Genomic DNA, 15,347 nt, shown 5'->3' with positions numbered 1-15,347 from the left:
ATAATCTTTGACAAAATCATAAAATTCAATACATGTACTGAATTTAAAAAAATAGATTCCCTTTCTACTTTGCACTGACTGCATTGGTAAGAAAGATTACATTGTGCTCATTTTTCACAGATCATAGTTGCACAGGAATGCGAAGACAGGTGAAATACCTTGTAAAAGTATCGGGTGTTGAGGAACCAGTCGGGTGCAGAGTTTGAAGCTCTGACTCAAACATGATGGACTGGAGTTCCAATACTTGGGAGATGACCAGAATCCTCAAGATACGACCTGAAGGCTAGTAATACAAAGAAGATGGAGATGGCCTGTTAAAGTTTACAGATAATAGAAACTCTCTTGCAGGCCCCGGAGAGAAAAGGCAGAATCAGAGAGAGTGAAAGGAGGCAGCCTTGTGGAACATTAAAGCAGAAATTTACTTAACATTGGCAGTATTCCAGTGAAATCTGCTTCAAGGGATAAGGCCAGAGGCCAGATAGAGCATGTTAGGAGCACAAGATGTTGGTGTGAGAGCTCAAAAAGCATGCAAACAACCAATGAAAGTTACAGGACACAGATAAATTGTGACCCAGTCTACAGCTGTCAGAAAGGAAAAGAAAATATCAGAATTACTTGAAATGGACATCTCTAGAACAGACCAGTTCGAAAGATAGAAAGGCTTGAGACTGACGAACATGAAATGCTTCAAATAAGGCTGGTCTGAGGCACAATGTAGTTTGTATAGGAACAATAGGAGGTCATTAGGCCCCTCGAGTCTGTGCCATCATTCGCTTTGATTAGGGCTGTTCTGTATCTCAACTCCATTTTCCTGCCTTTGATCCACATACCTTGATACCCTTACCCAACAAAAATGTATTGACCTCGGTCTTGAAAATTTCAATTGACCCAGCATCCACAGCCGTTTGAGAGAGAGTTACAGATTTCTACTACCCTCTGTGTGAAAAGGTGCTACCTGATTTCACTCCTGAATGAACTAAGCCTAATTTTAAGATAAAAAGAACCTTTTTAAATTATTCTATTCAGGAATAGCGAAAGAAAATATAGGAAACAGAGGGGCTCAGGGAGTATGTTAACTGAAGAATAAAAGATAGAAAACAAATACAAAGGTATAGAATTTACCAATATTTCACAAAGATTCCTGGTACCTTTCCCCTGCAGAGGAGAAGAATCCCTTTCTGGACTTTTAAAAATGGAAGGAAAAACTTATGGACACAAACGAGTTTAAAGGGGCAGACGATGCCTGCAGGGGATAAAAGGGGATGCATTCATGGAGACCCCCCCAGTGTTTGGACTCATAGGAAAGGGAATTTAATTTGGAATTATTTACCAGAAAGTTTGAAATCTTAAAGTGCACATGGAAGAAACTACAAACTTTAATCGAATTTGGGATTTGTAAAAGGTGAATGTTGGGTCTGCAAGAAAAGAGGTGGGGTCAATCTCTAAAGGGCCAGTTTGGACATTGGAGCAAATCAAATTGTCTGGGAACTGTTTACCCTTGAAACCTGCCCCTAGAAAACATTAGCATTTAAACAATCAACCATGGAAGAAACATTATCACCCCACCCAGAGGACCCAAATATCACATACATATTCCAACACCTTTTCAACAGACATAGAAATATCTGGCTCAGGCCAGACTAGCACAATGGACGAGAGCTCATCAACTTCGAAAAGCCTATTAATGCCAGATTAAAACCACTTAATTAAGTTTAAGTTAGCTGGGCTGCAAAATCGAAACAAAGAGCTGGGCTAGATTTGGTGGGAGATAAGGAAGCCTTTTTGGGGTCTATCTATTCCCAGTTTTACCAGGAAAATACAGAGACTTGAACACTGACAGACACAAGCAGCCGGAACTGGGGAGTGAAGAAATGGAGTAGTGAAGGAAACTACAAGAAATCATCAAGGACCGACCGAGCATGAGGACCTCGGAACGGAAGGTTGTCAGCAACCAAATTGACAACCACTCTACAATCTACTTCTGATGCAATGGGTGAAAAATTACCAAAGAATACTAACTAAAACTATTCCTAACCAAAGAAAGTGGGTACTTACCCCATACATCCAAAACGCAACTTACCACATCAACCGACGCACCCCAACCGAAGACTACACAGTCCAAAGTCCTTTCCTCCATCCGGGGTACGGCTCACCTAGAAGGCCAAGTGCAGCGAACCCGAAAACTGCAATTCACCGGCAACTGTCGAAAGGGATTGGTGAGCATAGCCCCTGAACCCCCAGAGCTATAACTTAGTTAGTTAGGGGAATTGGGAGGGGGGAGGCTGGGATAACTTGTGTAAATGTATCTGCATTCTCCTCTTTACCCCATTTAGACTTTAAGCTGTATTCTTTTCCCTACAGGCTGTATTTTGACATTTTATTCAATGTGTTGTACCCCTCAGTGTGCATTGGTATTACTATTCTGTGTGTGTTATTAAAGGTGTGCCTTTTACTTCTGTTTAGTCACAATAAAGCCATACCTGCTTCCTACCTTGAAACCGATTGTCTGTCCAAGTCTGTCACAGTCCCTTCATAATTCCAGTGTCTAGAACCAAGGGGGTGGGAACGATTCGGAACCGCTCATATAAGGTCAGATGGGAAAGCTGTCCACCTAAAAACCACTCCTTACAAAGGAGAACTTACACAATAAGTAATGAAGCAAGCATTTGTTTTCTGCAAGACTCTGCATTCGAGGTTGTCCAATATAGGCCCAGAAATTAGGCTACACACTGCCACGAGTAACCTCCACAACCGTGGAAAAAAATGGCAGCCGCAACTCTTACGCCCTTCTGCGGCACGGGACTCGGCAACCGCCAACTTGGTGAGGGCCTTAGCCATGCCGATATCAGTGCTGGTCCTGGAGATGCAAATATGGAGAGAGTAATGCTCACGCCGACTTAACACCACACTCTGCGAACATGGACCTTTGCGCTGAATTCAGTGCTGGGTCTTAAGCTCGCTCTGAAAAATGAGCCACGGCAGACCAACAGAGATGCTGTCAGCATTTCTTAAAGGTACACGCATCTTTCAGGTAAATTTGCATTTAGCTTTTCGACTGGATATTTTTAATTTTATTGAAGTAATGGCTTGCCATGAAACACGCTAAAACATTTTTAAAGTGTGCAGTGAGTGCTGCTGGACACTTGCAAGGCCTCGAATGGTGAAGGAAGGCCTCTGAGAAAACAGAAAATTCTGGCAATACTCAGCAGGTCAGGCAGCATCAGTGGGGAGAGAAATAATGTTCACATCTCATGTCGGGATGCTTACTGACCTGCTGAGTATTTTCAGAATTTTATGTTTTTATTTCAGATTACCAGCATACACTCGCAGAGCGAAGAGGAAGATGCAGAAGAGGAAAAAGTACAAGAGGAGGAAGCATAAGAGGTGGAAGCGAAAGGAAGGATACAATCCAGACAGTCCATTATTTTAGGTGCAGAAGGCAATTCAGCTTTAAGAGCTGATGGCTCCGATTTGGGGATTATTTTTAATGTTTTTTTTTCCAGAAGGCAGTAAAGTTCTAAGGGCTAAAAACAGCCCAATTTTAATTTTTTTTTTCATTTTAGAAAGCATTTCCCCATTAAGGGACCGCACTGCTTTCTGAAATTGCTTTCTTGCTATTGAGAGGGTGCAGCGAAGGTTCATCAGACTAATTCCAGGAATGGCTGGACTACCATATGAGAAGAGACTGGATCAACTGGGCCTTTATTCACTGGAGTTTAGAAGGATGAGAGGGGACCTCATAGAAATGTATAAGATTCTGATGGGACTGGACAGGTTAGATGCGGGAAGAATGTTCCCAATTTTGTGGAAGTCCAGAACCAGGGGACATAGACTTAGGACAAGAGGTAGGCCATTTAGGACTGAGATGAGGAGAAACTTCTTCACTCAGAGAGATGTTAACCTGTGGAATTCCCTGTCGCAGAGAGTCGTTGATGCCAGTTCATTGGATATATTCAAGAGGGAGTTAGATATGGCCCTTATGGCTAAAGAGATCAAGGGGTTTGGAGAGAAAGCAGGAAAGGGGTACTGAGGGAATGATCAGCCATGATCTTATTGAATGGTGGTGCAGGCTCGAATGGCGGAGTAGTCTACTCCTGCACCTATTTTCTAAGTTTCTATGAAATGACAGCCTCGTTTTAAGAGAAGGCTGTTCTCTCCGCAATGACGCTATGGCTACACTACATTGGAGCATCCTGTCGGGGCTAACGGTATAAAAACAGCCTTGCATGCTGAGTTTAGCACCAGGCAGTGTTTCCTGTATGGAGAGTAGCTGTGCACTGCTCCAGGAAACCCACGCAGCAGGCATGCTGGTATTTCAATGTAAAAACTATGCATGCACAGTAATGGCCCCCGCAGCCCCTCACAGGGGCCCCACAGGGCCAAAATATTACAGGGAACATAGGCACTAGGCTAATGTTAATTAGCAACCAGCACGAATACCAGCACCATCAATTTCGGCGGCTGTTATCTCTGGCCCACGGATGCACCGGCAAGTTTTTTGCTATCGCGAATTTCTAGCTCGAATTTCTAGGCTATACTTTCTAGACTTACTCGACAAACCTCCTCAACAGAGAACAGCACCCAGCGCCATCTTATTTCTGAATCCAGTATAATCATATTTGCTATGTGGATTTGATTGGTCAATTGCACAACAGAGCTAGTAAAACATAAACTAAATAGAGAGATTGATGGCAGCCTGGAATTAACATAAAGCAAGAGAGCCTGAGACCAAAAGCAAAAGAGGTCCTGAAGAGAAATATTGACTTGAAAATTTAACGGATGGATAAATCTTTGAATCACATCATTACAAAACGTGCCAAAAGGAGCTTCATCATCATCATAGGCAGTCCCTAGAAATCAAGGAAGACTTGCTTCCACTCTAAAAGTGAGTTCTTAAGTGATTAAACATTTCAATATGGGAATTACAGTCGCTGTCACAATTGCGACAGACAGTCATTGAAGGAAAGGGAAGGTGGGACTGGTTTGCTGCATGTTCCTTCCGCTGCCTGCGCTTGGTTTCTGCATGCTCTCGGCGATGAGACTCGAGATGCTCAGTGCCCTCCCGGATGCAGTTCCTTCACTTAGGGCGGTCTCTGGCCAGGGATTCCCAGGTGAGGATGTTGTATTTTATCAAGGAGGCTTTGAGGATGTCCTTGAAATATTTCCTCTGCACACCTGGGGCTCGCTTGCCATGTAGGAGTTCCGAGTAGAGCGCTTGCTTTGGGAGTCTTGTGTCAGGCATGCGAACAATGTGGCCCACCCAACGGAGCTGGTCAAGTGTGGTCAGTGTTTCGATACTGGGGATGTTGGCCTGATCGAGGACGCTAACGTTGGTGCGTCTGTCCTCCCAGGGGATTTGCAGGATCTTGCGGAGACATCTCCAGTGATTTGAGGTGTCTACTGTCTATGGTCCACGTCTCTGAGCCATGCAGGAGGGCGGGTATCACTACAGCCCTGTAAACCATGAGCTTGGTGGCAGATTTTAGGGCTTGATCTTCGAACACTCTTTTCCTCAGGCATCTGAAGGCTGCACTGGCGTACTGGAGGCGGTGTTGAATATCGTCGTCGATGTCTGCCCTGCTGATAATAGGCTCCCGAGGTATGGAATGTGGTTCATGTTGTCCAGGGCCACGCCATGGATCTTGATGACTAGGGGGGGCAGTGCTGTGTGGTGGGGTCAGATTGGTGGAGGACCTTTGTCTTATGGATGTTTAGTGTAAGGCCCATGCTTTCCTACACCTCAGTGAAGATGTTGACTATGACATGGAGTTTAGCCTCTGAATGTGTGCAGATGCAAGCTCGTCCGTGTACTGTAGTTCGACAACAGAGATTGGTGCGGTCTTGGATCTGGCCTGGAGACAACAAAGGTTGAACAGGTTCCCAGTGGTTCTGCAGTTTAGTTCCACTCTAGGGGGAAGCTTGTTGAGTGTAATTTTGTAAAGCATGCAATATTGAATCAGCAGCCTGTTATACATCTCTTCCAATTTTCATTAAAACTGGTGAAGATGTATTACAGGCTGTCGATTCGCTATCACCTGTTTTACATATCAGCCAAAGTGAAAATTACCCCTCATCAGTGAGCCAACGGGGAGACCTTAAAATAACTAAGGAACATGTAAATAGTTAAAAGGGTTGAAAAAAATTGAGAGCTCTCCACATAAAGAAAATGCTGCTGGCACAGTCCACTGGCTGGATGCCCAAAGGTCAATATTAACCACATTGAATTGTAAATTTATTGATCTGACTTCTAGTATTTATCATGTTGAAGCTTAAAATCTTATTATCCTTTGATTGCTGGTCCAGCCTTTATTTCCAATACTGCTTCTGGGCCATTTTCTAGTTTCTAAGGAGCATTGCCTCTCATAGCTTCCTTGACATCTGACCAAGGAGGAGTCACGAATTACAATTTACCATCTCTAACTCGAAACCACTTGGGTTTCTGCAGTTTATGTTATGTTGATTGAAGTCTCCCATTGAAATAACTTTCCTGTTCTCACATATCCTTCCAAATTGTCCTCTTTTTTATACTGACCATGATGAATAACCCAGCATAGTTCATTTTGCACGTTTTCCTCTCCTACAGCATCAACTTTGTTTACCTCCCAGGTGTCCCTGACATATAAGGCTACACTACCTCCATTTTTGTCCGCTCTGTCGTTTCCAAAGGCTTTAAAACCCTGAATTTGATATTCATTTCCCAAAGCCTCCAGTTCTGACAACTTACTTCAAATCCATAGCAATTTTATGCTGAATTGTAATTGTTATGTCTTGAATAAAGAGTCAGATTAGATACTGCAAGCTCAAAGTATGGTGTGACCATAGTCCTTTATTGCAGATCTCAGAGTGCCTCTCCAGCCTCTGAGGCCTCCTTAAATACTGGTGCTCCCAAAGGATTGTGGGATCCCTTGGGACTCCAGGGGATAAGCCCTCTGGTGGTTGGACATGGTATTCTCAGGTTTACATACATAATAGTAATAATAGTCTTTCAATCTCTAAAACCCACGGTCATTAACTTCAAACCATTCTCCACAGGGGACCAAAAGTGCAGGCACCTTCATGAAGCTCCTGAGATGGCGATGACTGGGAAACACTAAAATAGAAAGGACATATCAAGCACATGTATTCGGAGCAAAATATGTCCAATGATCTATTTACTTTTGAAATAAGTCCAGTGCTGTAGCCCCCTATAACATAATCACAAGCTACCGGTCCTCATTTCCAGGTAATTTTATGAATTTGCACTCCCAATATGTGCTGCTATCAGGCAAAGTTCCAGACCAGGACCACAAATTAGTAACATTACTCCTTCCGCTCATAGATGTAAGTGTGGAATCAGTACTTGCTCAGTTGATAAAGGTAGTTATTTAGACCGCTGAGCTCCCAGATTCAATCCCTGGGCTGGGTTGGTGCTAATTTCAGCCCACACTGCAAAATGTTTCATTGGAACTGAACTAAATCCTTTGGGATTCACAGAGGAAATCTCAACCAAAGTTGGGAAGGATGCACATTGGTTGGGAACAGGTTAGGACTCACATGTCTGCTCCGCCACCCCCACTCCCCCTCAATCAAATACCCTGCCAGCGCTCACCTCCTTACGTGATCCCTGAGGTACTGTCGGATAACTGGTATCCGTGTAAACATACCCCAGTATGAAGCAGTACCTACAGAATGGAGAAGAGAAAAATAGAGTGATGAGTTCCTGATTATTTATAACAGTGGCTTACCAAAGAGCCACTAAATGTATATTTTAATGCCACGAGAGCAACATTGCTGAGTTTAGCTGACCAACACTTAAAACCAAGAGAAGAGCAGTAAAGATCAACTAGCAATTAAATTATATCTATTTAAAGGGTGATGATGTGATTCAGTTGGGCATAATCTGATCAATTATTTAAAACATATTCCAATTAAATTGGATTGAATAATTTATCCAGAGGCAATAACAACAGTACATTGTTGTCAGTCTTTTGCTGTATTTTAGATAGTTATGCAAATGTTCTTCAAACAAACATGATTTTATTTCAGTTGAACTGGATGCATATTAATGTTGTTCCTTCTCTCCTATTCCTGAGACAATAGTGATTGGTTCTGTTATTTTCCTTTGATTCTCACATTATAGTCTGCTTCATCAATAATTCTATCCTTAATATACACAAGTCAGAATCTGAGGTGGATAATAGCATGTATCTGAGAAACAGATAATAAGAATATAAGAACATCGGAATTAGGAGCAGGCGTAGATCATTCGGCCCCTCGAGCCTGCTCCGCCATTCAATGAGATCATGGCTGGATTTTCTACCTCAACTCCACTTTCCTGCAATGTCCCCATATCCCTTGATTCCCTTAATATTCAAAAATATATCGATCTCTGTCTTGAATAGACTCACAGACAAGTTTTGATAGCCCTCTGGGGTAGAGAATTCCAAAGATTCACCACCCTCTGAGTGAAGAAGATTCTCATCATCTCAGTCCTAAATGGCCGACCACTTATTCTGAGACAGTGACCCCTGGTTCTAGACTCCTCAGCCATAAATAAATTAACTTGAACTCGTTCTGAAGATTGTTTATAAATATTGTATATTAAAGTGTCAGCCATGGCTCAGTTGGTAACTCTCTCACCTCTGAGTCAGAAGGTTGTGGGCTCAAGTCCCACTCCAGAGACTTGAGCACAAAAATCTAGGCTGACACTCCAGTGCAATACTGAGGGAGTGCTTCACTTTTGGAGGTGCGTTCGTTCGGATAAGACGTTAAACCGAGTCCCTGTCTTCTCTCGCAGGTGGAAGTAAAAGATTTAATGGCACTATTTTGATGAAGTGCAGGGGAGTTATCCCCACTGTCCAAGCCGATATTTGTCCCTCAACCAACATCACTAAAACAAATTATCTGGTCATTATCACATAGCTGTTTGTGGGACCTTGCTGTGTGCAAATTGGCTGCTGTTTCCTGCATTACAACAGCGACTATACTTAGGAAAGTATTTCAATATTTGTAAGGCACCTTGGTGTTGTGTATGTATAAGAAAAGTATGCGCCCTGTACACTCAATGTACAGTTACATAAGACTACTGAATGTACCTTCACACTGTATACACTATGCTTGTACCAGCAGAGGGTGCAACTGGTGGAGACCTAGGGGTCACCTGTACACGATAGGTAACCAGGTATAAAAGGGAACTCACCATGCTGTACCCTCACTCAGGAGCTGTAATAAATGGACGAAGGTCACCACACTTCAAGTACAATACCTTGCCTCGTGGAGTCATTTCAAGAGTGCTTACAGACACAATAACTGGCGACGAGATTACGAATTTCCATGCGAAAAATGGCTAACCTTGGCACGTTTCAACAATTCGCCGATGGGGAAGATTGGGAGGCCTTTGTGGAAAGGCTAGAACACTTCTTCATCGGGAGACACACTGACCTCGCTGGCTGATAAGCGCAGAGCTATCCTGCTCAGCAGTTGTGGGCCCAACGTCTATGGCCTTGTCAGGGACTTGCTAGCCCCAGAGAAGACAACAACCAAAACATATGCGGAGCTCGTAATGATGATACAGGAACAGCTCAAACCTAAAGAGAGCATTTTCACAGCCAGACACCGGTTCTATACCCACCGACGGCCCAAAGGCCAAGAAATCGCAAAATATGCTGCGGACCTCAGACGATTGGCTGCACTGTGTGATTTTAGCGACCGCCTCACCGAAGCGCGGCGAGACATTTTCGTTATTGGAATCGGCCACGAGGGCCTTCTCCACAGACTGCTCTCTGCGGACATCACGATCACCCTGCAGAAGGCAATTAATGTGAGCCAGGTGTTTATGGTGTCGGCCTGTGATTCCAAGTGGATGACTCACCCCCAGAACTCTAACCTGGCAAGTTACATGAACTGACTGGCGGCACTCAGAGGCAAGACTGCTGCCAGCAGTTTCTCTCAGGATAGAGAGAACAGAACCCCGAATCCCACAACCCTGAGTCCGCCACATGGGGCCAACCGGCCAACCCCATGCTGGCGCTGTGGAGGAAATCACAGAACCCACTAGTGCCGCTACAAAAACTGTACTTACAAAGGCTGAAACACGAAGGGCCACCTCCAGCAAATGTGCAAGAGAAACTGTACTCACCGAGTCGATGAAGTGTTGGCCGATCAACTGGACTCCAGCGACATTGAAAAGAAAGTCCATGAGGCAGCTCAGCCCCACGATGAGGTGTACAGAGTGTTTACCTGCATCACCGAGAGCCCTCTGTTGAAAATGGAAGTCGAAATCAACGATGTTCCAATCACGATGGAGGTGGACACAAGGGTGAGCCAGTCGCTGATGAATCAGGCGGCCTTTGAGAAACTCTGGGACAATCCAATCGAACTACCTAAAATGATCCCAATCCAAGTGAACCTTCTCACCTACACAAACGACACCATCCCAGTCGTTGGCAGCGTGGATGTCCAGGTGTCCCATAACGCCGCGATGCACAAGTTACCTTTGTGGATCGTTGCTGGTGATGGTCCAACGCTGCTAGGAAGAAGATGGATGAAACAAATCTGTTGGATCGACTTCCTACGTGGCCCCAAATTTGGATCCAGCACAGCACCTGAGAAACCAGCCACTCAACTCGACTGCGTGGAGAGACGACACAGACCGCTCAACCCAACGGTGAGATGATCTAGCCGAAACGACCTGACCTCACCTCCCAGGCTTCAGTGGCAGGACGCCGGAGGAAGAGAATCGGCGCAGAAGGCAACTTCCCTGCTTCCATGGCAGAATCTGTGGAAAAAAGGATCACCGCAGCCTATCTCGTGGAGAGAAAGAAGATGGCACCTGCACCACGAGGTGAAGCGCCTGAAGTAAAGATGACAGCGGCCAGACCACAAGGGGCAACGTTGATGGAGCAACACGTGATGCCGAGCAGCGAACCGGATTGGGGTAAAGATTGCAAGGCCCTCTTAAAGGAGATCGGCAACCCATCACAATTAAAGGGACAATTCCACTCTTTATACAGCGATGCCAGTGATACACATGTAAATGATGTAATTGACAAATGCAAGTATGTAAATGTAACTAACTATGTTAAGTCAGGCGATTGCGGTTGGAACCAATGTAATATGACTCAAAATGAAGCAATGATGTACGATGCCGGATTCAACATGTATGGCGACAAAAACAAGGGCAACCTCCCGTCGGAAGCACCCAGGTCCAGCAGGCTACCCAATCATGTAGCCTGCACTTCCGGGACCAATGTGATGCCCCAGGGAGCGTGGCCACAACTCTTTTGGGGGCAAACATAAACATTAAATCACGTGCCCCCCGATCTGGGGGACACTCCAAACATTTCCCAACAGCTCCACAACTCTTTTGGGGACAACAAATAAACATTAGATCGAGTGCCCCCCGATCTGGGGGACACTCCAGACACTTAGAATTGCCCGCTTTTTTTGTTGTTTTTTGGGGGTTTTTTAATGTTTTTTTTTCCTTTTGTGATTTTTTTTTGGCCATTAAAATCATATAATTTACAAGTTCCCCCTATAAAAAGGGAGGGGGACACTAAAACCCGGCAATTAAAACAAATTAAACTTTAAAACAAATAAAATCAAATTAAAATTTGGTTGCCGGGGGTGATGATGCACTCCAGTCCCTCCGGCGCCCACTTCTCACGGAAGGCCATGAGCGTACCAGTGGACACCGCCTGCTCCATCTCTAAGGACACTCTGGCCCGGATGTAGGCGCGGAAGAGAGGCAGGCAGTCAGGCTGAACGACCCCCTCGACCGCCCACTGCCTGGACCAGCTGATGGCACCCTTGGCCGTGCCCAGGAGCAGTCCTACGAGGAGGCCCTCGGACCTACCCGCTCCCCTCCGCATAGGGTGCCCAAAGATCAGGAGTGTGGGACTGAAGTGCAACCCGAAATTGAGGAGCAGCCCCTTTAAATAATGGAACAGGGGCTGCAACCTCGCACACTCCATAAAAACGTGGAACATGGACTCTTCCAGACCGCAGAAATTGCAGGCGGCCTGGGAGTCCGTGAACCGGCTTAAAAATTTGTTGTACGGGACTGCTCCGTGCACCATCCTCCAGGCCAAGTCCCCGATAAATAGTGGGAGGACTCCCGCGTAGAGTGCACTCCATCGGGGACCGCCGCCTCCTCTGGACGGCAAGATGTTGTGCCATGGCGTGTCTGGACGGCAGGCGAGGATGGCAAGGTTGAGAGTGTGCAGGAGCAGACCGTACAGGAAACCCCTCCGCGCAGAACTGAAAGGCACGGAGGGATTTCCCCGAGGCGGCTCAAGTTGTGAGGTGCCGGCTCCACGTGGCCACAGACAGAGGGAGCACACCAGCTGCAGGGCCAGCGATCAGCGGACGGCAAAGGCACCATCACCGGTACCCTGCCCCTGATCAGCTCTAACCATTGAAATATCCAGTGGTCGTAAAAGGTGTTAAATAAATGCAAGTCCTTCACTTCTTTTTATATTAGGTTGTTTTTATCGACAGCAGGAGTACAGAATCACATGAATAACAATGGAGGTACAGCACTACTATTGTATATAACAGTAAGAAAGGATTACAGCAAAATACAGAATGTGTTCAAAATACACGTATTGAGTGAGGTCAATGGTTAGAGGCCAACCAATCGTACGGGGAAACATTTTCTCTCTTTGTTTATCAACAACAAGCTTGTGATTTTGTGACACATAGAGCTATATTATGAGGCTTAGCTTCTGGTCAAAGTGATTACTAAAGTTAGACTTATCCAAGGTCTGGCCCAGTATGATCTACAAGATGAAATAAATCTAATTTCTTACTTTAAAAAAATAGAATTTACAACACAGTAACAGGCCATTTGGCCCAACAGGTCTGCGCTGGTGTTAACGCACCACCTGATCCTCCTCCCACCTTCCTTTATCTCACCCTATCAACATATCCTTCTATTCCTTTCTCCTTCATGTACTTATCTAATGGAGCCTGAAATGCATCCATGCTATTCGCCACAACCACTTTATGCGGTAGCCCAATCTACATTCTCAACACTCTCTGGGTAAAGATCAGCCATGATCTTATTGAATGGGGGAGCAGGCTCGAGGGGCTGTATGGCCTACTCCTGTTCCTATTTCTTATGTTCTTATGTTCTTAAAGAAGTTTCTCCTGAAATCCCTATTGGATTTATTAGTGACTATTTTATATTGATGGCCACAAGTGGAAACATCTTCTCAACGTCTACCGTATTGAAATCCTTCATAATTTTAAAGAACTCGATTAGATCACCTTTCAATCTTGTCTTTTTTTAGGGAAAAGAGGCTCAGTCATTCCTAATAGTTGTACCCTCTCAATTCTGGTATCATTCTTGTCATCAATCCTTTTTGCACTTTCTCCAGTGCCTCAATATTCTTTTTTATTATGGAGACCACAACTGTGCACAGTACTTCTAGAGGCAAAGTAGAAGCAATCATCACGGGTTATGGGAACATAAGAAATAAGAACAGGAGTAGGCCATACAGTCCCTCGAGCCTGCTCCGCCACTTAATACGATCTTGGATAATCCGATCATGGACTCAGGTCCACTTCCCTGCCCGCTCCCCATAACCCCTTATTCCCTTATCATTTAAAAAAAACATAGAAAATAGGTGCAGGAGCAGGCCATTCAGCCCTTCGAGCCTGCACCGCCATTCAATGTGTTCATGGCTGAACATGAAACTTCAGTACCCCCTTCCTGCTTTCACGCCATACCCCTTGATCCCCCTAGTAGTAAGGACTTCATCTAACTCCCTTTTGAATATATTTAGTGAATTGGCCTCAACTACTTTCTGTGGTAGAGAATTCCACAGGTTCACCACTCTCTGGGTGAAGACGTTTCTCCTTGTCTCGGTCCTAAATGGCTTACCCCTTATCCTTAGACTGTGACCCCTGGTTCTGGACTTCCCCAACATTGGGAACATTCTTCCTGCATCCAACCTGCCCAAACCCGTCAGAATTTTAAATGTTTCTATGAGGTCCCCTCTCACTCTTCTGAACTCCAGTGAATACAAGCCCAGTTGATCCAGTCTTTCTTGATAGGTCAGTCCCACCATCCCGGGAATCAGTCTGGTGAATCTTCGCTGCACTCCCTCAATAGCAAGAATGTCCTTCCTCAAGTTAGGAGACCAAAACTGTACACAATACTCCAGGTGTGGCCTCACCAAGGCCCTGTACAACTGTAGCAACACCTCCCTGCCCCTGTACTCAAATCCCCTCGCTATGAAGGCCAACATGCCATTTGCTTTCTTAACCGCCTGCTGTACCTGCATGCCAACCTTCAATGACTGATGTACCATGACACCCAGGTCTCGTTGCACCTTCCCTTTTCCTAATCTGTCACCATTCAGATAATAGTCTGTCTCTCTGTTTTTACCACCAAAGTGGATAACCTCACATTTATCCACATTATACTTCATCTGCCACGCATTTGCCCACTCACCTAACCTATCCAAGTCACTCTGCAGCCTCATAGCATCCTCCTCGCAGCTCACACTGCCACCCAACTTAGTGTCATCCGCAAATTTGGAGATACTACATTTAATCCCCTCGTCTAAATCATTAATGTACAATGTAAACAGCTGGGGCCCCAGCACAGAACCCTGCGGTACCCCACTAGTCACTGCCTGCCATTCCGAAAAGTACCCATTTACTCCTACTCTTTGCTTCCTGTCTGACAACCAGTTCTCAATCCATGTCAGCACACTACCCCCAATCCCATGTGCTTTAACTTTGCACATTAATCTCCTTTGTGGGACCTTGTCGAAAGCCTTCTGAAAGTCCAAATATACCACATCAACTGGTACTCCTTTGTCCACTTTATTGGAAACATCCTCAAAAAATTCCAGAAGATTTGTCAAGCATGATCTCCCTTTCACAAATCCATGCTGACTTGGACCTATCATGTCACCATTTTCCAAATGCGCTGCTATGACATCCTTAATAATTGATTCCATCATTTTACCCACTACTGAGGTCAGGCTGACTGGTCTATAATTCCCTGCTTTCTCTCTCCCTCCTTTTTTAAAGAGTGGGGTTACGTTGGCTACCCTCCACTCGATAGGAACTGATCCAGAGTCAATGGAATGTTGGAAAATGACTGTCAATGCATCCGCTATTTCCAAGGCCACCTCCTTAAGTACTCTGGGATGCAGTCCATCAGGCCCTGGGGATTTATCGGCCTTCAATCCCATCAATTTCCCCAACACAATTTCCCGACTAATAAAGATTTCCCTCAGTTCCTCCTCCTTACTAGACCCTCTGACCACTTTTATATCCGGAAGGTTGTTTGTGTCCTCCTTAGTGAATACTGAACCAAAGTACTTGTTCAATTGGTCTGCCATTTCTTTGTT

Source organism: Pristiophorus japonicus, chromosome 1, assembly GCF_044704955.1.
Source record: "Pristiophorus japonicus isolate sPriJap1 chromosome 1, sPriJap1.hap1, whole genome shotgun sequence".
Classification (NCBI taxonomy): domain Eukaryota; kingdom Metazoa; phylum Chordata; class Chondrichthyes; family Pristiophoridae; genus Pristiophorus; species Pristiophorus japonicus.
Note: the sequence above shows the minus strand (reverse complement) of the source record.